Source organism: Macrotis lagotis, chromosome 3 (assembly GCF_037893015.1).
Source record: "Macrotis lagotis isolate mMagLag1 chromosome 3, bilby.v1.9.chrom.fasta, whole genome shotgun sequence".
Taxonomy (NCBI): Eukaryota; Metazoa; Chordata; class Mammalia; order Peramelemorphia; family Peramelidae; genus Macrotis; species Macrotis lagotis.
The window spans coordinates 265,853,136-265,879,870 of record NC_133660.1 but is presented as its reverse complement, the minus strand read 5'-3'; the positions used below and the strand labels follow the sequence as shown (position 1 = coordinate 265,879,870).

The 26,735-nt window shown below is 34.5% G+C and overlaps 1 long non-coding RNA gene across 2 annotated transcripts; it reads right to left on the bottom strand.

Moving 5' to 3' along the window:
* Positions 1-2,072: 2,072 nt before the first annotated feature.
* LOC141516547 (uncharacterized) lies at positions 2,073-26,308 on the bottom strand. 2 transcript variants are annotated; one of them, XR_012476735.1, is made up of 3 exons: positions 26,259-26,308; positions 24,731-25,777; positions 2,073-2,157 (listed from the first exon to the last, which is right to left on the bottom strand). It is a non-coding gene; the product is annotated as an uncharacterized LOC141516547 (long non-coding RNA). The 2 variants fall into 2 exon arrangements; XR_012476734.1 differs by lacking the exon at positions 2,073-2,157 and having other exon boundaries at positions 24,663-25,777.
* Positions 26,309-26,735: the final 427 nt, after the last annotated feature.

The window sequence follows — 26,735 nt, the reverse complement described above, 5'->3', positions numbered from 1 at the left end:
TGTGGCAAACCCTTCACTCCAGAAACTCTCTGTTATAAAATACTATGGTGCTTCAAGAAAGTCTAGTTCAAATTAATAGAATCAATAGTACTCTTTACAGGAAGATATATATATATATATATATATATATATATATATATATATATATATATATATATATATACAAACCAAGATTATTAGAAAGAATATTTATTTTAAGTTGGTTTTTGACTTCGGAAGAACTTGTGCCTCTGGTGTATGCACAGGTATATTTTATGACATAGAGATGGTGAAACTAGATGGAAAACTAGGTGGCATAATGGATAGAGCAACGGCCCCAGAGTCAGGAGTACCTGAGTTCAAATCCAGCCTCAGGCACCTAATAATTACCTAGCTGTGTGACCTTGGGTAAATCACTTAATATATTGCCTTGCCCCCCCCCCCCCCGAAAAGACATATATCTATAGAAAGCACTAGTATTTATTGATTGATTTTTGTTCTTGTATGTATGAATTCATGCTATAAAAATGCTTGTGCAAAGCTGATCCAAGTGGAAGTCACAAATTATCCATCTGTGGAAATGGGTTAGGAATAAGAGAGTGAAAGGTTAATCAGCAGAACCATAAACTTTCAAAGATGAACCTATTTAGAATGGCTAGAAGAAATCTTCTAATTTCAAGCCTATAATCTTCTTACATATGGAGATATCAAACTAGTAAAGCTTCTTAAATCTCATCCACTGGATATCCCATTTTATCCTTATTAAGGTCCATAGATTTAAAAGTGTAAGATATCATGTTTATCAAAGCTCTTTTCTGTGCTTAGATCTAATGATGTTTATCTTTATTAATGTTAATAGTCTGTTGACAAGGATGCTGCACTAAATCCCAGACTTTCCACTTATGAAATATAAAACCTCGAGGAAGTCACTTTTCCTCATTGATAAGGATTTGATTTGTTCATCTGTAAGGTTATGAAATTTGGTTACATATTTTCTAAAGTCATGTTAGCTATTCTATTTTAAGGCCCTTTCCTTCTCTGCACTTTATGCATTAAATTCCCTCCCAGTTCTGGCATTTTGTATTGTAAGCTCCCTCTCAGCTCTGATATTCCATGTCCCTCTGAGTTCCGATGCCCTGAGGAACCTCACAGCTCTGACATTCTATGGTCTATGGTCCCTCTCAGCACTACCTTCTAGTAAAACTCTGTATCTCTAAGCATGATATATCTGTAGCATTCATTTATGATGATGATTGTTTGTTAGATTTGTTGGGGAATTCATGAGAATTTTCAGAAAATCAGTTTAGTGAAATCAGAAAGACATCTGTACATCTTCTGGTTGGATCTCATCCCGATGCTTTATCAGTTTTTGAAAGAGCTCAAACAGTGGCTGACAGTAATAGGAAGCACTGTAAAAGACAGTGCATATGTCCCTTTCAAGTTTACAAATGTTAGTGCTATTAAAATTGTACAAATCAATACCATGCCTGTTTCTCAAATCCTCAGTTAAAATAAAATACCCTTAGGCATCAGATTTTTAAATTGGTTCATTTTTAGTTTATTGAGGCAAAAATCTCCTGGTGATGCAATAGGGTCAGGCATAGAAATGAAAACAGGATTAGGGTTAGAAATGAAATTGAGATTTCCTTATCCACATCCTAAGTCCCAAAGTCATGTGTTCACTAGATGTGTACAAGTAGTGAAAGGTGAAGAGTTTAATCTTGTTTTCATACTCATTGGGAAAGGGTTAAGATTATAGAAATCACACTTTTGGAAAAAGCCTCTTATTCTAGATTTAGAGAAGAATTCCTTATGTAGAAGCATCTAGTGGCCTTGAAGTCTTCAGCTTAAGTTTTCTGGTGAGAAGGTATGCATTGTTAGGAAGAAATAGGGACTAGTGAAGTGATTTTCAAAGAGTAGTTTGCTTTTCCCCTTGAGTTTTATGAGAGCAAAACATCAATAGCATCTTAATTTCTTAAATAGTTCATATAAACAAATGTTCTCAGACAGCTAGGCGGCACAGTGGATATAGTGGCTTTGGAGTCAGTAAGAGAGGAGTATGAATCCAACCTCAGACACTTGTTACTTACTAGCTATGTGTCCTTGGGTAAGTCACTTCAGCTTGGTTGTCTCTCATCCAGGGTCATCTCCAGTCATCCTGCTTCTAGAACCAGATGGCTTTGGAAGAAAAAGTGAGGTTGGTAACTTAGCACAACAGTCTCTTACTCAAATACAATTCATGTGCTTCTTTACTAAGTCATGGACTTTTTCAAGAATGAAGGACAAGGGGAGGCTAGGTGGTACAGTAGATAGAGCACTGGCCCTGGAGTCAGGAGTCCCTGAGTTCAAATCTGGTCTCAGACACTTAATACTTATTTAGCTGTGTGACCTTGGGCAAGCCACTTAACCCCATTGTCTTGCAAGAATAAATGAAGGACAAACACAAATCAACCATCAAATAAATACTCTTAGGGAGTGGAAGGTATATTTTTATTATTTTCAGAATGAAATTAATACCAAAATGACTTGAGAAAGACTATATTAATGGATATTACACTTGTTTTCGCAACAGGAAGATCAAGATTCAAATTCTGATCCAAATACTACTTCAGTGATACTGTCCAAGTCAGTTTGCTTTAGTTTTCTCATCATTAATATGAGGAGGATAAGACTTAATGACCCACCATGAAGCTTTCTCCTGACTCCAGGAGGTGTTCTATTCACTGTGCTACCTAGCTGACTCCTTTGTATTCCTATGTATTTTATTTTAGGCTTTTAAAAGCATAAGTCTGAAGATCCCAAAGACTTTACCAAACTGCTAAACTGGGACAAATCAGATTGGTATACAAAAATAGAACAAGATCCTCCATAAAAATAAATGCACATGGGGTGGCTAGGTGGCATAGTGGATAAAGCACCGGCCCTGGAGTCAGGAGTACCTGGGTTCAAATCCGGTCTCAGACACTTAATAATTACCTAGCTGTGTGGCCTTGGGCAAGCCACTTAACCCTGTTTGCCTTGAAAAAAAAACCCTAAAAAATAAATGCACATTATTTTGATCATTGGATCAACATCATACTGTAAAGGCAATATGTTTATATAGGTCTAATAAGCTGGCATCCTAGAAATGCCATTTTAGAGCAAAATGTCTTTGGATAAGTTACTTATCCTTCAGCTTAATTTTCCCCTTCCTGAAGATAAAGGAAGATGCCTCAATAAATTAAAAGTTCTTGTTCACTTTGGATATTTTATGATTCAGAGATATCTCTTAAAATTTCAAGATGAATGTGCTCAAAATGTATAACCACCAGAGATTAAAAATGTATAATCACTAGAGTTTAATCTAGTAAAGACTATTCTACCAAATTTGCACCTATCTAGGTCTATTGGGGGGTAGATTCTATTGTGGCATATTCTTAGGAAGCAAATTGCCAGCACTGGCCTCAATAGTTCAATGCAGAGTGAATTTCTTTGAAGTTATACGATATAGATGCACTCTAATTTGTGTTTCTTTAAAAAAATAAAGCATTAGTATATTTAGAAGTAACAAGGTAAAATAATATACAGGCTCAAGATCAAACCAACATATTCATACTCAATGAGGACACTTTTAAGATAAATTTTGTCCAACTGTAGAATAGAAGAAATGGGACAGGAAACCGACTCTGCCCTTAAGGGAAAAGAAAAAATGTAGTGGATTGAAAGAAAAGGGCAAGAAGGAGTTAAGACTGATTACAATGCCAGTTATTAATACATATGAAGTGAGGCCAGAAGATGTTATTGGAGCTCATTATTCACCTTCTCATTATTTCTAAACACAACAGTGAGTAGCAGTGAACAGAAGCAGTATAGTTCCAGCACGGGCAACAGGCGGTCGTAGGAGATGGGGGGGGGGGAGGACAGAAAGGACACAACTCTATGTGATTGGACTGTAATTATTCTGAAAGGGCTTTCATCATCGTTACCAAACATTTTGCAGATACAGCATGTTTCAAAATAAACTGCAGAGAAATGGGTATCTTGTTAATTCTTATTTTAAATACTCATGTCTCCAATTTGCTAGCAAACTTCTGCATTTGAGAAGCATTCAGATGTAGTGGGTAGAGAACTGGTCTCTGGACCTGGAAGTTCTGCATTCAAATGCTGACTTTGCCACATACTGCAATCCTGAATAAGTCAGTATTGATGGTCTCTGGTCATCTCTCCAGTTTGCAGTGATGGCAGTGACCAGTTCTTCATTTGGCAGCTCACTATACCAATGAAAGCAGAGTATCAGTCTATCCGTCTACCCTCTTTTTTTATGAGAACTTTTCCCTATGTGATTGAGCATCTTCTTGCCTATAAGATCTGGCCAATGTTGGCTCTATTTGAAAATAAAAATATGAACCACACAGATTATATCAACCTTTGAAGAGACCTCAGTAACTTCCAAATTCAATGTAGATCTTTGATAGACTCTGCATGGTAGTAATCAAATTTCTGTTTGGAGGATACCAAAGAGAAAAGACCCACTGCTCCCTAATGCAGCTACTTCATGATAGAATTGATTTTTTTTAAATCTCCTTCTACATAATTCTTCTATCATCCCTTTGGATGTTGTCCAATGTGTGTATATGTGCAGGTTCATCCCACCTAAGTGTTTGAAATTTTACCTTTTATGCTAAGCAACATGGAACAAACATCATTGATTTAAGGGTAGTCAGAGTATTAATGGTTCATGGAATCACAAAATCACAATTCTAGCAGCGGAAAGTATTTCAGAGGTCATACAATTCATATTCAGCCCATCTTTTGAAAATCAAATTTGCAGGAGTAAATTCTTATAAGATCCCAGGTAATGTATTTCATAATCTTATAGATCTAGGATGAAAGAGGCCTTCTGACACCATCTTGTCCAATCTTCATCCAGTTTTACAGGTGCCAGAACTGAAGTCCAGAAAAACTAGGAGATTTATCCAAGGTCTTGTTTTTTAGGTGTTTTTTTTGCAAGGCAATGGGGTTAAGTGTCTTACCGAAGGCCACACAGCTAGGTAATTATTAAGTGTCTGAGGCTGGATTTGAACTCAAGTACTCCTGACTCAAGGACCGGTACTATATCCACTGCACCATCTAGCCACCCTTATCCAAGGTCTTATAGATTAATAGATAGAGAATATGGAATTTAAAGCTAGATCCTAAATCCAGAGAAATATACATTTTACCACTGTGCTCTCTTCAATGTGACAAGCCTTCAGATATTTTTATAAAGCGATGGAATTAATTTGACTTTTTATCCAAGTCAAATATACTATTTTTTCCCCTGGTTTTCATACATTTTTCCTAGTCTTTCACTATTCTGGGCTTTTCTTTTCAGGATATTTCAATTTATCTATCCATAATTTAAGTTTAATGCCGGAGTATAGAATTGATATAATTTGTATGGTTTGGGTAGGGTAAGGTGGAGTGAAAACTTTCTTTTAGGTATCATTGCTATTTGAATGGAAACTAATATTACATTAGCTTTGTTTTTTTTTCTATATATTGACTCCTAAGAGAAAAATCTTGAAGTTTTTTTTTATCTTTGTATTCAGATGATAGAAACACAATAGTAGCACAGTTGATAGACTTATGAACAAAGGTCGAGAAGATAGGGCCTAAAATTAGTTCTCTGACCTTCACTAGCTTTGTCATCCCTTGCACATCACAACCCCTAGAAACCTCTGGCAACACTCTAAAACTTAAGTTATGTTTCGGATCTCATATGAGTTAGTAGATCTTCCATCATGTAAATCAGAATTACCTGATATATTGACATATACAAATAAAATTCTCTATCTCTATGACTTTTGCTGAATTTGAGAACTGAACAGTATCTTCCAAGATAAAAGTCATTGCAGTTTTATAGGTTTTCTCCCTCTCCCCAGGTCAATCCTATTGACAGTGAGTGGTTGCCTGACTTAGAGGAGAAAGTAGAGAAAGTGTCTTGGCAGAGTTATCTGGGCATCCAATATTGCCAGCTGGGCTCCCTTGTTTTAGAGAGAGATGGGAGTTTTACAAGAGGAGATACCCTTTTTAATTGCATGTCAAGGTGAGGAATAGAGTGGCTGCAGAATGATAAGACTGTCTGTTAGTGCAGGCAAATCAATTTTGTACCTATCCTTCCCTTGTCAAAGCTGATAACAGTTGTCTACAGAATTCTTCCATTACCTAGAAAATCTTCCTTTTAGTGGTTGTCCAATGTCTGTGTGTGTGTGTGTGTGTGTGTGTGTGTGTGTGGTTTTATGTGTATATGGACCTGCATGTCTTATTTCGATGTATTTTATGCTCATATTTTTATTCAAGGAAATTTGAGTGCTCAGCAAAATGAGAACTTAGAATCTCTCAAAGGAGCATGCTACTGAACTGCTGGGCAAGGACTAGAAGCCCATTCTCTTGGAATGGATCTAGTGATGCAGGCCTTGCTTAGTGCCTTTCAACCAAGCTAATGTGGAATTGTATTTGCTAGTAGGGAAAGACAACATTATCCATTTTGGGGGGAGAGGAAAGAAGGAACACTCAAGAGTTTGTACCCAGCCTTGTCCTATTCATACAAGACTGGGATTGATATTTATCTACTCTCTTTAACAAGAATCTTAAATTCCCAGGATCATCATTTCCTCAACTTTGAATTAGAGGAAGATGAATGGATTGAATGGCCCTTAAGTATCCACTTGTAATTAAAAATGATTACTTGCTCCTTTGACAAGGCTTTATAAGCACAAGTGAAATCTGAAATTCTACAGGAAGTCCTGCCCAGTCCCTCTTATTTCTAGAGCCTTCAACTCTATTAACTATTTCCTATTTTTCCTATATAAGATATATATATATATATATATATATATATATATATATATATATATGAATGAGTATGTATATATTAGCTTGTTTAACTCATTAGAATGAGATCTGCTAGGCTAGGAACTTTCTTTTATCTCTTTTTTGTATCCCCAGTATTTAACATAATGTTGAGACATAGAAGGCACTTAATAAATGTTTATTGACTGGCTGATTAATTTAATCCTCACTCTACTTGTTAGTAATTTTGTGGTCTGGGGTATGACATAATTCCTTTTAGATCTTTTGTCCTTATCTGTTAAATGTCTTTTTTTACCTCTAAAGTCCTTTCCTGATTTCAGTTCTATGACCTAGTTTTGCAAAGCCTTTTTAAAATGTATTTTTTTTCTGATTAACTGACTCCTCATCTACTGAATAATAATGACAGTAATAATAACAACAATGAAAGATGATGAAAAATAAATCCCTCATAACAAATATGCGTAAGAAAATACCACAGTGACCATGGTCAAAACTTTTTATAATTTCCTGTATTTTAAATAAATCGTCTGTTGATCAGGAGCTGAGTAGCATGCTACATCTTCAGTCCTATGGAATCCTACTGGATGAATTAAATGCTAAAGACTTTAACGATTTACTTTTTGTAAAATCTCTTTATCATTTTAAAATCGTTTTACTATTTCTGCTCATGTCAGCCTAGGTTGATTCATTTTGTTATTGTTTCTGAGTCATGTTCAGTTATGTCTGACTCTTCATGAGTTCCAATTAAGATTTTCTGCAAAGATACTGGAGTGGTCTACCATTTCCTTCTCCAGAACATTTTTACAAATGAGGAAACTGAAGCTAACAGCATAAGGTGTCTTGCCCAGGCTAACATGACTAATAAATATCTTAGGCCAGATTTGATTTCATGAAGGCTAATCTTCCTGAATTTAGTCCCAAAACCTTATCCAATGGACCATCTAGCTGCCCACATCAATTTTTAAATTCTTTTACATTTCCATAGCAATTGACCATTTCACCATTGCTTATCAAGCAATACTATTCTATTACATTCATTTAACATTTATTGTGCTTGGCAATTCCCAAATAAGAGGATACGCCCTTAGCTTTTAGTTTGGGGAAACCACAAACATTATACATTTTTTCAAAAATTTTATTCATTCTTCATGACTTATATCTAGTGATGATATCACTGGATCAAAAGTCTATTGTTTTACCTATCAATTGGATCATGCTAAACAAGTTATGGTACATGAATACTAATGGACTATTATTGTTCTATAAGGAACCCTAAATGGTAGGACTCTGGGGAAGCATAGAAAGACTTATGGGATCTGATGCTGAGTAAAGGGAACAGAAGCAAGAGAACAATGTACACCTTAACAACCACAATCTTGATTGAAGCAGCTCCTCTCAGCAGATTGGTTATGGACAATGGTATGCCCTTCCAGAGGAAGAAAAATTAAACAAAACAAGAATAAGCAAGCAAAAAACCCTTCAGAATCTGATGAACACTTCCTAAAAAATGTCTCTTATGTTTCTCTTTCCCTTAATCCTAATTTCTCATACCAAAAATGACTAATCCGTAAACATGTTTATCAAAATTATTTATGTACAATGTTAACTTCACTGTTTGCCACTATGGGGAGGAGGGGAGGGTAGAAGGAAGTTTTGTAACTTAAAAATATACATAAGCATGAGGTTTAATTTTGAAAAAAAAACCTTTCTTAACCTGTATTTGGAAAAATAAAAAATTAAATAAAAAGTCTATTATATACAGTTTATTGACTTTTCAGGTGTTATTCCAAATAGTTTTCCAGAATAGTAGTATAATTCAGAGCTCCACCAATTATTAATTAGTGTGCTTAATTATTTTATTTGTTGCTTTGTTTTGCTTTTTCCAGCAGCCACTTTGACATTTGTCATTTTTTCTCTTTGGTCATGTTTGGCAGTCTTATAGATAAGTGGCTGAAACTCGGAATGAACGGGACTTTTGCCAAAGTGTAGCATCCTTGTAGACAATTGCAGAAATGTGTACTAGAGGATAATATGATTAAATAAATTTGTTTCTAGTTGGATAGCTATACTCAAAGAGATGCTATTATTTCAACTAGGCGCAGCTAGGAGCAACTTAGGTAGTGAAATGGATAGAGCACCAGTCCTGGGGTCAGAAGCACCTGAGTTCAAATCCAGCCTCGGACACATGACATGTCATAGCTGTGTGACCTTGAGCAAGTCATTTAACCCTGACTGCCACTCATCTAGAGTCATCTTCAGGAGTCCTGTCTAATGTCTGATGACTGCACTCAGATGGCTCTAGAGGAGAAAGTGAGGCTGATGACTTAGCACAGAACCCCCTTCCTCAAATTTAATCCATGTGCTTGCCATGGTATCACTTCCCTGATGTCATGGTCTTCTTTGAGAATGAAGAACAAATATCATCATCTTTGTTTTAGCATTAGAGTTAAATGAGGTTCTCAATAGAGTACTCAAGAGAGCTATTCATAGCTACATGCAGCTTAATTTTTTTATTAGCAATTTGAATAATGGCATAGATGACTTGTTCATCAAATTTACAGATGTCACAAGGCCAAGAGGGATGGTGAATCCACTGGATCAAGAAGTCAGGATCTACAAGGGTCATGACAGGTTAGAGTAATGGGAAAAATCTCACATAAATAGATCACAAAGGAATACAATTATGCAGTCTTACACTGAGAAGCCTACAAATCAACCTACACATATAAGATAGGGGAATTGTTAGCACCATTTTCAAAATAAAAATATTTTGAGCCTTTAGTATATTTTAAATTTAAAATTAATCAACCTTATGTTGTGGCATCTAAAATATAATATTAATTTAAGCTTAATTCAGAAAGATAGCGTCCATAAATAGGGAGGAGGTAAATTTGCTGGTATATTCAGTGTGGCACTTTAACAGGATCATCTTTTAACAGTTTTACCTTCTCAGCTAGAATTACATTATTTACCCAAACTTTATTGTAAGCAATACTTCCTAAGTTCTCTTTGACTGCATTTTTCTAAAATGTTTGTCTCTAGATCAGTAATCAAACTATTATGCTTATTGGTGATATCAAAATCTTTCTTATATAGTTCTCTATAATATTTGATAGAACATTAATATAATTCATTTTTTCCCTTTCTGGAGGCAATGATAATATTGATTGTGTGAAGATGAGGAGAAAAGAGGGTATGTCCATGTTGGCAAGGAAAAGACTAAGAGACATGGACCCTTGCTTGGTGTATTTCCTCCTAGACATGGCAACTAGTGGTCAAGTTTATTCAAAATAATGTGAAGAAATATGGATTCAGAAAGGAAAGAGCAAGTAACAGCTCTTTCTATGATTATAAAGTAGAAACAAGAGAAAAATGATTCTTATCATAGAATCATTTTATTTAATTGCTTTATAACTTGTTCTAATTTAGTGCTTTAGAGTTGGTTATATGGTTATTTTATGTTATAAATGGATTTTTCCTAATTGTAAAATAGTTCATCAAATAAAAAAAGTAATCAGGCATAGTTTCTTGATTGTTGGCAAAACAAGTTACTTATATTGAAATTATTTTCCATTTGCCATAAAATGTAATAACTTAAAAAAATAAAGAAATGGGGGAGGAAGTGATTTCTCTGGGGCAGTTAGTTGGTATGCATAGCACAGCAAGCAGGAAAACCTGATTTTAAATCTTGCTACATAGATGACCCTGCAATCCCCTTAAACCTCCATGAGTTAGTTTCCTCAACTATAAAATTTGCTGGAGAAGAAAATGGCACAACACCCCAAGGAAATCACAAATGGGGTTATGAGGAGTCAGATATAATGAATATGAGTTAACAACAACAAAACTTTTCACTGTAATAGGCTCTCATTGTGCTTCATATTCAGTAGAGTGTTCAGTTCTTGGTACCACAACTAAAGCTGAAGATGACCAAGTTAGAGAGTATCCAAAGAAAGGAAATCAAGATGGTAAAGGGCTTTGAGACCATGACATATCACTACAAGATGAAGTTTTTAATATGCTCACCTAGAAGTCAAGGGGAGATTAAACATGCTTTGTCTTGATTGGAAAAGTAAAAAAGAAAACCAGGAGCAAAGGGTGAACATTAGAAGGGGGAAAAGAAAGACAGGCAAGCTTGTAGGATGAAAGGAAGGAAGGAAGGAGGAACGGAGGGTCTAAGGGAAGGTGGAAGGGAAGGAAGAAGGAAGGAAGGAAGGAAAGAAGGAAGGGTTAGTTCCTAGTAATTAGAGCTGCCCAAAGTGTAATAATTTGTGTCAGATTTGTCCTATTTTTGAAATCTTCAAAAAGAGGATAGAGACAACTTATAAACTATACTGAATGGATATTAAATTTATGAATGGATTGAATTAGATGAACTCTGAATTTCTTTTCAATTTTCAAATTCTAGGATACTCTGACTTGATTTCTAAAGTTACTTCTAGATTAAAATTTGTAATTCTTATACTTCTATGTTTCCTTGATACCAAAATGGAGAAATAAAGTAAATTCCAAAATGAGAAAGAGCTAATAATTGCATGGACTAGCTTTGGAAGATGGACAGATGCAAAGGACTATAAGGACAGTAAATGCAATTGAAATTTTCAGGAAAAAAAGACACTAAGAAGACTGCTAAACAGTGTTAGAATAGCTTAAAAATAACTAACTAACTCCCAAATATAACTTAGGCTTTGGTTCAACACATTAAAAATCCTCCTTGGAAAGACCCTGCAATTTCAAAGATTGTCTCCCATTCATAGGCCTTTGTGCACTCATTCCATTATGCAATGTTTAGATTTTTTTATTATGTGATTACTAGGTGAACATTTGTTAATGCAAATGCTAGAGGCAGCATATTTCATATGCACTTTCATTCTAGAATCATTTCTTTGCAGACTATGTTGAGGGACAGTTGTGATAGTATTCTTTTAAGATAAGTAAATTCCAGTCAAACTGGCCTTGAAATTTCCTGCTTATTTCTTTTTATACAGGGCTAATCCTTCTCCTCCCTCCTCACATGCCTGGAATACTTTTTCTGTTCACCTTTGTGTCTTAGCATCCCTAAGTCTCTTCAAGGTTTAGTTCTAATACTGTTTCCTATAAGTGGCCATTCATAATTTCTCCATTTATGTTACATTTGCCCATTACTTTGGGGGGTATATTTGTATGCACACACACATGCATACATATTTACCCTTGTGTACACATGTATGTTGATGCACATATGTGTATATTTACCTTTATACACTGCATCTACTAAAAGAATATAAGTTCCTTAAGAAAAAGGGTGGTTTAATTTTTGTCTTTGTGGCTGCAGTATCTCTTGTTATACCATAAAATAATAAATGATTCTTTTTAAAATTTGAAATGAAATGAAATAAATGTTTTGGACTGTTTTTTATTATTTATGTGCACTTAGCTAATTGCTCAAATGAAAACACAACCAGAGGATGTAGTCTTCCAGCTACATTAATCTGTCTGCATTTAATATGATGGATCTGCTATCTCATTGATAGGAAAGCTTACTTCCTATTGGCATATGGAAACATCCATTTGTTTTCATCCTTACTGACTCTTGTCCATATTCACCTACCCATAGTTCTTCCACCTGGGCTCCCTCAGAATGCTGTAAAATTCTTTTATGATAACTTTATAATTACTGGTTGCCAATAGAGAGCATGGGAAAACAATTGCTTAAAATTCAGTCTTCATTTATGATTGACTCATCTCCTTTTCTATTCATTTATAGCATTCTACTACCCACAATGTTCTTCCCCCTTGAACTGTGGATAACCTTTTCCTTTAATTTCCAGAAACTATTGCATGCCAAATCTTATATCCTTAAAGAATCAACATCACATTGATATTTAAATATAATCTATAGTGTTAAGAAGACTAGGGTCATTAAAGGCAGAGAACATTTAACCCAAACCTTCTCTCTCTCTCTCTTTCCCATTCAATTCTTGCTCCAATTTATTTTCTAATTAAAATGATCCGTTCACCATCTATATGCTGATGAATCGGTTCCTTGGGTTATCCATCGAGCTGCATACAATGGTTCAAGCAATATATATATACATTTCATCAGCTTGATTTTTCTTAGTTGGTATTTAGACAAAATTTTCTTCAGGAATTATAGCTTTTATTTAGGAAACCCTGCTATGTTTCAGAACTTGATGCAATCTGTTTCTTGTAATTGTTCCCCATACAAGGCTAAAGTCAAACTAGAACAACCTGTGGGTTCAAAGTATAACTTTGTCCTTTCCTGACCTCAGGTAAGTGTCTTCAGCACTCTTGGATTCACTTTCCTCATCTATAAACAATGGTTAACAGGAGTTTGGAGGTGGAGTAGGCATCCTCTACAATCCCTTCATATCTATTATCCTATGTTCATAAAATTCAAAAATGTAAATGTCAAATATTGTTCACCAGAATTTCCTTTTAGATTTGGATTCATACTTCTTAATCATACATTCCTTCACTGTCTGTTTGAGAGTAACAAAATAGGAACAAAGAAGGGGGGAAAAGAAGAAAAAAACTTTCCTTTTGTTAAATCTTTCAGGGAATAGTTTATAGTCTTAATATATGCATAGGAAACACAGTATATTAGGATATGATCTAAGGCTGGAGTTATTAACCTTTGCTGTGCAATAGATCAATTCAGAGCATCTAGAGAAATCACTGAACCTTTTCTCAGAATAACATTTTTGAATGAATGAAATCAAATGCCTTAATTATAAAACATGAATGATTTTGAAATTAAGTCTTTGAAATATTTTGCTTTAAGCTTACAGAAGCTGAATTTAAGTATCCCTACTTTAAAACAAGCTTTTGGCTTTATTAAAGAAAAATATTTACCTTTTTTACTTTAATACACACACACACACATGCATGCGATGCATAACAGCATCTTACATTCACAAAGTTGAGAAACAGGATTGAGCCTGGGTTCTTCCTTCTATAGATATCTCCTCAATTCTAATGCCTTCCTTCTTTTCATTATTTTCTATCTATCCTATATACACATGCATATAATATATGTATATATGCCTCCCTTTGTATTTCCAGCCTATAGCATAGTCCCTACATATAGTAGATATTAGACAGTTGTTTGATGAATAATTGACTCCACATCTATCACCCTTTTCAATATTCCAAAACATCTTTTTTTCACCTTGAATGAAAAGGGACTGCAATAAAACTTTCAAATGATGCATGTGTTTTTTTTTTCCTAGGAATTTTTTGGCACATTGCAGAGACAATTGTTAAAGGAAAGTTCTAAATTTATGTTTGAACTCTCAAATTTTTTGATTGTGTGGACTGGTTGATATTCCACATACAAAAGGTATCGATGTGAATGTGTTTTGATGCAGACCTAATTCTAATGATTTCTGGAACAACTTTTCAAACATTTGATCAGAGAAAAGGAACACTGAAGCAAAGGTAATTGATTGTCAAAGGCCAAATGAGCTGCTTCCAAATCCAAGAAAAAAATACTAACATAGGAAAGGACACTCTCAAACATCAGTACTTCCACACTAAAGTGAATGGAACTTCTTTAGGTCATATGGTAACCTCCACATAGATCAAAGAACTTGATAGATCCCAGCATGGAAGCTGAGTCAAAAACACTGTCCTTTCTAGGTCAATGGCTTAGGCAAAGTCATTGCAAAACATAACACACTTCATGGAATTAGGCAATATTTCCTTTTGATTTTTCTTCCAGTAATTCACTGGGAGTCTTGGAGTAGGCCCACTGGTTTGATCATTTTGAATGATCTCTGCATTTCTTACTTTGCAAAACCCTGGAAAAAATAATAAACAGCATTTCAAAAGATTTTGGAATCCACCATTTTGCATAAAAGAGAGAAAAGATCATTGATTTAGAACTGGAAAGGAAATACCTATTTCAAGTCCTTAAATTTACAGATAAAATATTTGATATTAAAGATTTGTTAAATTCTGGTCCAAAGTTTCACAGACTCTGTATGTGTCGACAGAGCAGGGATTTGAACTCATGTTCTCTGAAAGCCATGAAGCAGTGGGCAAAGAGTTGGAAAGATATGAATTTGCAACTAGATTTAGACACTAGGTGTATGTTTCTAGCCAAATCATTTATGGTCTGTCCTGTTTTCTTCCCTGTCCATTATGTATATTAATATCAATTGCTTAAATCCTTATTAGAGGCAGCTAGGTGGCACAGGACAGAGAGGACTGCAGTCAGGAAGACGTCTTCCTGAGTTCAAATCTAACCATACACACCCAGTAGCTGTAAGATCCTGCAAAAGTTACTTCACACCATTTGCCTCAGTTCCTTCATTTGTAAAATAAGCTGAAGAAGGAAATGGCAAACTATTGTATCTTTGCAAAGAAAATTTCAATGTATGAAAAAATGATGGAACAAAAACAATAAATCCTTATCAGAACCTTAAATGTTTATTTCTTTTCATTTCCAAGGTTTAGCTTAGTTCATGAAAACCTTGTATATAATAATAATTTTTTTCTCTAAAGGGCTCTTTCAATAATACCATTTTGGAATGATCATTGGCAAATCTAGACTTCTGGGTATTGAGATACAAATTTTCTTCCTCTGTGAATTGACAACAAGTGTGGATATCTTTTGGACATTTTCAGAATTTATTCAGAATAATAATAATGCTGACTGACCAAGCCACGCAAACAAGATAGGCAATTTTTTCAACACAGATTGGTGTTAGACTACATGTTGGCTGAAGAAGGAGGAGTCTGTGGTAAACTGAACTTATCAAGTTGGTGACTAAAGATAGATGATAGTGGGCAGGTGGCAAAGGAGATAACCAGGGATATCAGAAAATTGGTACAAGTTCCAATCCAAACCTGGACAAACCCTTTTAGTAGTTCTTGGATGAATTGGTTTACCAGTTCATGGTGGAGACATTGGCCCTAAGAAGGATGCCCATATGTATCTCCTGTGCATGATCCAGTTAATAACTCAAATAGTACAAAATTCCATCTGTAAATTAGGACAGATGTATGGCTCTAATAATGAAGAGGTAAAAATATTGAAAGAAAACATCAGTAGTCCTATCAAGGATGAGGATTGTGAATGAATTTGAGAAAGAAAACAAGTGGTTATTAAAAATTAAAGGGGAGAGTTGTGAGGAACATAGGGTGTTGTTGGTCTTCATAGGGTGGAGGCACCCTTTGAAGTCCATTATAAAGGGGGAATGGCCCCCAGCTAATCACAAAACTGGGAGACTTCTCCTAATTTTATTCAAAAGATGACAAACCCAAGATTAGAAGAAACTGTTCTTAACTGGTCAAGAATGACCTAAATATCTTGACCTAATGCAACTGAGTTTGTGCAATTAGGAAATTGAATATTGTCCTACGCACCTCCTGTGAAGATTGGGGTTCATCAACATAACGTGCATCATCTGATGTGGGGGGGAATCATATTAGTGACATAATCATGGGATGGGTGGCCCTCTTAGACTGTAACTCAAATTCTGAGAGCCTATGAAAATCCAAGTGGGAGAGGAAAGAGTTTCTAAAGACCATGCAACACCTGATGCAATTACCCCACCTTGTACCTCATGCTAGGTGAGGTACCTGTAGCCTACAGGATTTCTCTCACTCCAGCACTTTTCTTTCATTTATAGATAACAAATATTAAATATTGAATTCCTTTGCCTAAATATCTTTTAGAGAACTAGTCATAATATACTTGAGCTTTTTGAAATTGAATCAATGAATTCAAGGGGAATTCTTGGAAGTCTTTCTTACTTCTATTATCTACTTTGAAACAGAATTAAGCAAATAGTAAAGAAAAATCACAGACATGGCATCATCATGGAGTAATGTGGCTCCATCTTTAATTTCAAAATTGTAAGTCAAAAGGACAGGGGATTGCTCAATTAAAGTTTTTTTGCATAATGGGAGAGAGAAAAATGTCTTGCCTTTGTATGAGTAACTACATGAGTAATGACCCTTCACAAGTTTTTTTTTGATGTTGTCAATTTACTTTTCCCCTCCAGGACTCATCTGTTAAAAAAGGGGAGGGGGGTTGAGGAGAAAGCACTCACCATAATCTGAAGTATTTTTCTACTTTCATTATTACTGAATCAGTGGTTTGGGGGGAAAAATTTACCTCTTGGTTACGATGGACACTGGGCCTGTGCTGGGTTGGAAAGACCTAGCTTCTTATCTTGCTTCTAACATTTCCTATCTGACTGACCTTGTGCAAGAATCTTTTTTTTTTTTAAATCTCCCCTTGCCTAGAATTCTTCTTCTGTAAAATGTGTATAGGAAAAACTGTAACAACTATCTCAGGGTCATTTTGAAGCTCTAATGAGATGCATTTAATAGGCCTTGCCAAATTTTAAGTGGCGGTACATATAAACTTCTTTTCTTTTATTTCCTTTCTCATTTCTTTACCAATCTTTCTTTATCTCTCTTTTCCATCTTTCCCCTCTGATTTCTCCACTTCTTTTATTCTTTCACTGCTCCCAGCATGGTCTGATCACATGTGGATTATTGTGATTTTCACACTTTAGGTGAGGTTATACATATACATTTCTTTTTTTTTCTTTTCTTTAATTGCTTTACTAATTCCTCTCTTTTCTCTTTCTTTCACTTTCTCTCTCTTTGCCCTCTTCCTTCCCTCCACCCTTCCTTCTTTCCTTTTTTCCTTCTCTTTCCTTTTTTTTAATCTTCTCTTCCTTCACCCCTCCCTTCTTTCCTTCTTTTACTTTGTTTTCCCCTGATGTGTTTGCTGTCATCCACATCTATAATTTCATTGGCTTAGAAATCTCTTGGTGTGTTCCCTCTACCCATACAGTTTATCTACTAGTCCTTTACTTAGAGTTCAACATGAACTGTTACATGATTTGCCTAGGATCACAAAGCAACCTCTTTGTAAAATAAACAATCACATGTGTGTATGCATTTATACATATGAATCTATACATATACATATACTGTACATATATATATATATATCCATACATATATCCATACATGCACACAAATATACAATTATACTAGAAATTCAGTTAGAAATGCTGAAAAAAAGGTTTAAGGGATTAGGGTTTTGAGGAAAGAGCAAGCTCACAATAGAGATTGGGTAGGTCATAAGAATTCTAGAACCTTAGACAGCAAATTGGTCAAGAACCTAAAATCAAATTTTAAGATAAATCACATCTAATGGATGCTAAATATTAAAGAAAAAACAATGAAATATCATGTTGAAACTAAATCTCCCCCCCCCACTCCTTGGTAAGTTTTTTTTTTTTCCCTACCTGTAAGAGTTGTACCACAATATAATGGATAGAAGGCATGACACATATAAGAATTATAGCTAATAATTCCAAACATTGCTATAACACATTAACACTTTCAATGTGTTTTCAATTTGATATTTTGATTGATCCTCATAACATCATTATTACTTAGGTTCTACAGTTATCCCCATTTTATGTATAATAGCTCTGAGACTCAGTGGTTATGTATATAAACTCGGGAAATTTATATAATTTGTCTACTGTTACTGCACTCAACCAGTAAAGGATATCTGATGCAGGTTCCAGATCTAATCCTTCCTGTTTCAAGGTATTATCCTTTATTCATCATTCCAAGTTACTTCTCAGTGAAAAAAAAATTATTATACTTAGAAATAGGGAACTTGTCTCCCTGTCTCAGCTTTTTTCATTAACTTCCAATGGAAAACCACATAACCCTGTTCTCCTTGCAAGGACTTCATTTTTCCTCATCTATAAAAGCTTGAGGTTGAATTAAGTGGTATTAAAGTCATTTCTACTTGCTACCCTCTTATGTTTTTATTTTCGGAGTTTTTGGAGGTTGAATTATCTCATGAGATTTCAACAAAGAACTAGGAAAGAATTTCCAGAAAATCACATTCTCAGAGCTGGAACTGACCAAGCAATTCTTACAAGATAATGAAGTGCCTTGCCCAATATCATGGTAAATGAGAGGAAGAATTAGGAAAAGAACCTAGATGCAGACTTCTTATATTCTCTTTCCACCAAATAACCCCATATTTGTTTTCTGGCATTTTCCTCCTTTTTAATTGTTGGATAGTATCCAAAACCTCAACATTTGTTTGGTTTTGTGGGGGGGGCACACATGTGGGTTTGCTTAATACTCGTCATCTCACTTCTCTAAGACCCATTCTCAATTAGAAACTCAGTTTTATTGAATTAGGAAAAACACTGTCTATATAATAGGTGATGGGTAACTTTCAATGAAGTTGATATTAGTTATTTCTTTTAGAATTGCAAGTAAATAATTAATAATTGCAGAAAAGAACTAAATAAAGTTTTCTGTCTGCATGACATATTAGTCCATTCATCATGCTCAAAGAAGAAACTGACCTATAACTGACCTCTGTTCTCTTCCTTCTTCTCTGATACGTGACCTTGGTCAAGTATCTTACTCAATTCCCGATCTCTTCTTTGAAATGAGATCAAAGTACATGATGTCTCATTGCCCTCCATAAGCCAACTGCTTCATGTTCTTTGATTGAGTTCTCATGAACAATATTAATGACTGGTTGTGAAGCAAGAACAAACATTCACAAGAAAGTTTGTCCATATTCTCATTGTTGAAAGATTTAGCATCTTTTTCTAAGTCATATGTGTCACCAAGGTCAAGAAAGCAAATTGTTAGCTATCCAGATATAATATATTGAAATTTCCTGGATCACCATCATTTCAGGAAGAACAATGAAAGCATAGGTATTTTACATTCTTGAATTGTAGTTGAACTAGTGATGTTAGTTTAAGTCAGCCCTTAGGATATGTGCTATTATTATACATACTTTGTTCTGGTTTTCTCACCTCCTACCTAAGCAGTTTTTTTAAAAAAATTATTATACTTTTCTCCTTTCCCTTTATTAATTTCAGGAAGAAATTGCTATATTCTTTTTAATAAGTATTTATTAACTGCACACAATGGGCAAACACAATACATAAAACTAGGGATTATAAAGAGAAAAAAAAGAGAAATTATCCCTATCTCAAGGTGTTTAGGGAACTTACATTCTACTGGAATGAGCAGAACAAAAATGTATATAAGTTCTGAGGACCCTCATTAAAGTATCTGTTTTCTATGTTCCCAAAAGTTAACTCTCTCTCCCTTAGGGTTTTAAAAGATATTCTTTAAGGAGTCAAGAGATATCTTCTAATAGCATCAGCTTGAGCTACCAAGAGGAAATTTTGCACCAGAATTTTCAATGAAGAATCATTTTATCAGCCTATTTTAAATAGCATTTAGATGAGGATATTTACTAAGGAATTTCAATAGAAATATGCTGAAACAAAATAATTCTCAAATGTCTAAGACACATTCTCTCACCAATATAGGGCCAAGGAAGCTCATGCTTAGAAGACCCATGTTTCAAAAGGAGAACCCAATTTGTAAAGGTATGGTTTTAAGGAACCTGATGAGAAGATGGCAGGCAGGGGCAGCTCTCTCTAGTAGTACAATGCTAAAGCACTTATGGGAAGTTAGGAAGGCCAAAATTCTCTGGACCTTTGGAAGGCAAAAAGTCATTTTCTATTCAAAGGGTAAGGATGGGAAGGAAGTCATTCTGAGTATTCACCCTATTCCCCTTGTCACTCTCATCTGTTTCTTCTCAGGGGGCTTATCTAAAACTCTATATACATTCTAATTTCTACAATTCCTTCCTTTTCACACCAAAAGAAAATCTATATAGTATTGTTAAGATATGATCTAGTTTACTTGACTTAACCCATGTGAATCTGAAGCTATGTTATTCTAGTTGAAATGTGATTCCTCATTTAGTCTTTTTTTTTTCATTTTTATGTTTTAACTTAATTATTAAATTTTATCTTTTAATTTATGGAATGAAACAAGCATTTCCATTACAATTAAATTTTAAAAATGATTGCACATAAAAATATAATGTATCATGAAAAACTTGCTATTCCTTTCACATATACAATAAAATTATCATGTAAATTTTTCCCTCCCCACTTTGCCCTGGTTCCCATTGGATACAAATGTGTGTGTGTAATTTAAATGAATGAATGATACACATACTCATATATATATATATATATATATATATATATATATATATATGTATATATGAGTTGATATATGTAAAATTTTCCAACATATACTTCCATTTATCATTTCTTTCTCTAGATGTAGATAGTATCTTTATACTTAATTTGGATATTTATTATGGTAAAATAACTTATTTATTCATTTATTCTTAAAACAATATTACTGTCACTGTATATAATAATCTATAGATTCTCTTCAAGTCAACCTTTCCTATTGACTGAGATATATTCTTAGCTAGTTAAGAGACTAGAGATAAAAATAAAGTTCCCCTTTCTTCTTACATTTTCTTATTGTTATTCAGTCATTTTTCAGTTCAGCCATTCTTCATGACCCCATTTAAACTTTTTTGTGGCAAAGAATGGCTTGATATTTCATTCCCCAACTTATTTTACAGATGAGGAAACGGAGACAAATAGTGTTAAGTGACTTGCTAAGAGTCACTCAATTAGAAGTATCTGGGCCAGGTGAGAATTTAGGAAGATAAATCCACATTTGAACCCAGGAAGATGAGTTTTCTTGACTCCAAAATACAGCACTCCATCCACCATAGCACTTCCCTGCCCCTCTTCTTAGATAAGTCTATAGAAAGTAAACAGAAGAAAGCACAATTCCTGACGAATAGACTTAATGAAATATTTGTCAGTTGAATAAGATGAATGGCAATTAGAGCTAGGGAGAACGAGACTCTAGTCCAGAAAGGAATGAAACCTGTGAAAAACAATTCAAATTGGAATAATAATAATATGATATTTTGGAAATATGAAGAAGCTCATTCCTTTTAAAGTATACATAAGTCAAAATTTGGCATTCTTCTAACTTTCTTATTTTTCCCTCTGATGCTCCTAGTCTTCCTTCACCTACAGTCACAATCTACAATGTATGGGCTCTTGAATTAGCAAGTAACTCTCACACTCAAGCAGTTGACAAATCTAGTGAACTTTATTTTTCAGCAAAGTCAATAGCCTTTGCTAAAGTGCGCCTCCCTCTAGTCTCTTTATTTTTTCATTTCATCTTTCACAAAATTATCAACTTGACATTTCTTTTTTTAATTTCTCATGTTATTTTATTTTATCAATCTTCATCCATATGCATATTTATATTTTTAAGTTTCAAAATTTCCTTCCACCCTCCCTTTCCAACCACCTCCTCTCAACAGGTCAGTCAGGTTAATATTGTACAAAGACATTTGAGTTAAACATGTTTACAGATTAGTCATTTTGGGGATGAGTAACTAGGCTTAAGGGAAAGAAGTAAGAGATATTATTTTTTAAAAGTAAATATAGTATGTATCTGATTCTAAAGGATTTTTGTTTTATTTTGTTTTGTTTAATTTCCTCTATAAGGGGATATCATTGTCCATAACCAGTCTATTAGGTATGTCCTACTTCTCTGAAAATGAACATTTCTAATGCCCAGATTTTACTGTCTGTAGGATTTATTGCTCGAGAATATTTAATGGCTTCCTATTGTATCTAATAGAAAATACAACTCCTGGATGAGCTAAATTCCTTCATAATCTGGCTGCATCCTTCTTTGTTTAGCACATTGAATGTTGTTCCCCAGAAGATTCTCTCTCTGATTTTCCTCCAAGCTGATCTATTCCCATTGATCATAGTTGTAACACAAATTTCTACTTCACACTTTTTTCCCTTTTTTATATGCTGTCTTCTACACCCATATTCATCTTCCTGATATCAGTCTCTTACATCTCTTAATTTTCTAGGATTTTCAGTTCAATTGTCCTTCTACTCTGAGGTTTTTTTCCTAATTTTCACGTATGTGAGTGATCCTCACCCTCCACCCTTATAATGACTTCATGTGTATTCTGCATATTTTTTGTTGCTTATGTGAATCGGTGTTGTTTTTATCTCAAAATATAAACTGGAGGAATGAGACTGATTTGTGTTTGTTTTGTCTTTGAATGAGCCTAGAGAAGTTCCCCACAAATAGTAGGGGGGTTAATCAAGACTTGATGGATTGATCTGAACCAAAAGAAATTTATTACAGGATGTCTATTTTTTCTTAAAGCTACTGGAGTAAGTGGCAGTTTGATATCTGAGCTCCAGTGAGAGGCATTTATCATCCTGTTATAGTAATCAGTCTTAGGTTCCCATGAAGTACCTGAGTTCAAGTCTCTCCTATAGTAATCATTAGAAATTCATGATACTAAGAATTCTTTCTAAAGACACTTTAGGAACCTGTTGAATTCTTTATGTATTTTAATACCCCTGTCAATCACCTGGACAAGTTTAGGTAATTCAATCAAATTTCTTATTAAAATCAAACCAAAGATATGTCCAATGAGAGAAACTTGGATTCCAGTTGGGTAACATCTTGCCAAATAGCTATGACCTAGAACTGATGTAGGGTAAGAAGCTCTTCCCTTATAAATTAACCATTTGATCACAGGATACTCTCAAAATTTCACTGCTCTTTCAGAAGGGTTCCAATTCTTGAATTCTTCCTTGGGTCTTCATTCTCTCTTCAAACAATGATATCTTTGTCAAAGGAGCGACATGATCATTAGAGCAGGTTTCTGGGATAAGAGTGGATTGAGATGACTGGCAAAGCCAAGATGATCATAGGAGTTTTATAAGTCTCTGAGCACTACTATGCAACTACACTAGAACAAGCAAAAGGTAATTACCATGGTGATGGTGAAGAGGTTTTCCTGTGGAATTCAGACCCAGGAGTCATTTGCTTAGCTATGTTTTCCCTTGAAAGGTAATTTTATTGCTTGCTTTGAATGCTCCAAGGACTGAAAAGGATGACTAAGAAATGGTGCTGGAGACTTGACACCAATTTATATAATGGCTTCTTAATTTGGGTATCATTATGCTGCCATTTTTGACTAGGAATTGAGATCATCTACTTTTAAGTGTTGAGGTACTTGTTTTCAGAGCATAGAAATCATACTGGCACTATTTCTAGTTAACTTGCTCTTACCATCATTGACACTGAATTTGGTTTCTCGTCTCTATTGAAGATGGTTTATATTCTGGTATCAAAGAAAGATCATGAAAAATGAAATAATATGACCTTATTTTGTAGATGCACAGTTGATAGGAAATGGAAGCACAGCATACTAACCAGATAGATTTTTTTTAGACATTTCAATGTAGATATCTCACAGCATCAAAGAAAAGACCTCCTCAAAGACTTAATACACCTTGACTATCCATTAGCTTGACATTTAGATTTTTTTTTTTGTTAAAATGACAGGATGACAGAAGCATTGGTGAATTCCAGTGTTCTGGGCTTCTGATGCTCTATGTGATTTCTCCAATAAACTCCCAATCTTAAGAGTATTATTGTTATTATTATTATTATTATTATTATTATTTGGAATGTGAAAAATATCAGTCACTAGTCAGTCAACAAACTTAAGCTCTTCCAATACTGTGCCATGTGCTAAAAATGCAAAAAATGTAAAACACCCACAGATGACTGCTTTCCATTTCTAGCCTTAAGTGCATTTGTATGAATTTAAAATATTTAAAGGGAAAGAGGTAGGGCATGGAAATTAGAGGAAAAAAGATACATAGAGACACATCTAATGTCTTTTCCTTGAATTATTATGTTTAGTTTATTAAACAAAGCAAGTATTATTATAATGTGTAGAATAATAGACGGGTGATTGCAAATGAAATTGCAAATCTATTATATATAACTTGCTATACATTTAAATGAATAATAAATTTATCATGCAATTTTTTTCTTCCCTTCAATGTAATCTATAACAATCTCTATTTAAACCAGAATCTTTTCTATAGTTTATTCCAAAACTGATCTGATGTAATATCTAGAGTATTACAATTAGAGTACTTACAACTAGAGGAAAATAACAGTTAATGTTGCTGCTGTGGTGTTCAACTGTTTATGACCCCATTTGGCATCTTCTTGGGCAAACACATAATGTTCTCACTTCTTCTTTTTATAGAAGAGAAAACTACTGCCCTGAGAGTTTAGAAGTGACTTGTAAAATGTCACATAGTAAGTAGCAAAACAAGATGTGAAGTCAGTTCCTCCATCCATCTATCTCCTTCTTGATGTCAACAATAGAGAGAACCATGGTGTCCTTGTCACTTGGTGGCCAGGCTACTCTCAAATGATACCAAGGTTGATAAATCCAGGTCATTCTTGGTATTTGGAGTAGGTAGCCAGTATAAGAAGCTATATCCTAGGAAATAATATCCTGTTGATTAGCCAGTTAAATTGCTTGAGTCTCCTCTCCACAGCCCATTCACTTTGTAATTAATGATTATTTCCATTTTGCCATTCATTATGCAAATCCCTTTCATGAAAGCAGCAAAAATGGGACTCTGTACGAAGGCTGTTTTCATTGGTGGTCATTATGAAAGACAGGCAGGTAGCTGGGAGCATCTGTTTAACTCTGCTTTCATGACATCATCTGGCATTTGGTGAAAATAACAGTGCCTTAGCATTTGGTTTTACATTCAATGTTGAGTGGTTGCCTGGATGGGTTTGTAGTCCAAGAATCTATACAATTGTGAAATTCTCTCTTTCTCTCTCTCTCTCTCTCTCCCTCTCTCTCTCTCTCTCTCTCTCTCTCTCTCTCTCTCTCTCTCACACACACACACACACACACACACACACACACACACACACAAATACACTAAGTTGGTTTTCACATCAAACTGGACAAAAGTATTGAGCAGATGCCCCCTCAGGTGGAGCAGGACTGAGAATTAGGTGATATAGGAAGTGGTTTTCATTTCCTGTTACATTCCTTTATAATGAAATGTAGCTTATGGATCATGCCCAGGAGCAGCATAGACTTCTTTCTCTGAGTAAATCAGACATTATGGGTGCATCACCTTGTCTCCACTTTTTACGGCCTTAGGGAAGTCATTGTCTAATGGCAAGAAAGAAAGAAAAATCAACTGTTGTGGTTATGATTGTGATTTGGTTGTTTTTTCTCTTCTTCATTTTTCTACATTCATTGACTACTCAGTGATTTATAGGAGAAGTTCATCTAGATGGCAATGATCTATTCCTTGCCAGAGGTTTGTTCTTCAGAGAAGCAATTTTTCAACCCTAAGAGGAGTACTGATATCTTGAGGGCCTAAGCTACACAAAGGGTCACAAACAGAGTTAGAAAGGAAAACAATTGAATACAATGTATTGTAATGGAAGTATGTATGTAGGCATAGACATGTATAGTGAATATATATATATATATATATATATATATATATATATATATATATATATATATATATATATATATATATATACACACAGAGTAAGGGCATATAGGTGCTATAGTGGATAGAAATCAGGAATCTTCCTTGAAATCAGGAAGACTGAGTTCAACTCCAGCCTCAGATACTTACTAGTTGCATGACCCCAGATAAGTCATTTGACTCAGTTTGCTTCAATTTCCTCTTGTAAAATGAGCTGGAGAAAGAAATGGCATACTACAGTATGTGACCCAAGTGGTGTCACAAAGAGTTGCATATGATTGAAATGACTCAACAATAGCAGCAACAAAAGTTTGAAAAAACATATACCTGATATAAATATAATTGGTTAATTAGGTTTCCCCCATTTACAATGGTATTTTAATTGATATTTTATCTTTCCAAATATATGTTATGAAGATTTTTCAACATTCATCAATATTCCTATGTATATTTTTAAGTTACAAAATTTCCTTCCACCCTCCCTTCCCACCTTCCTCCCATCGGTGGAAAAGTGTCAGGTTAATATTGTCCATATACATTTGTTTTCAACATGTTTACAGATTAGGCATTTTTGGCATAATGAATTAGGATTAAGGGAAAAAATAAATAAGGGATTTTTTTAAAGTG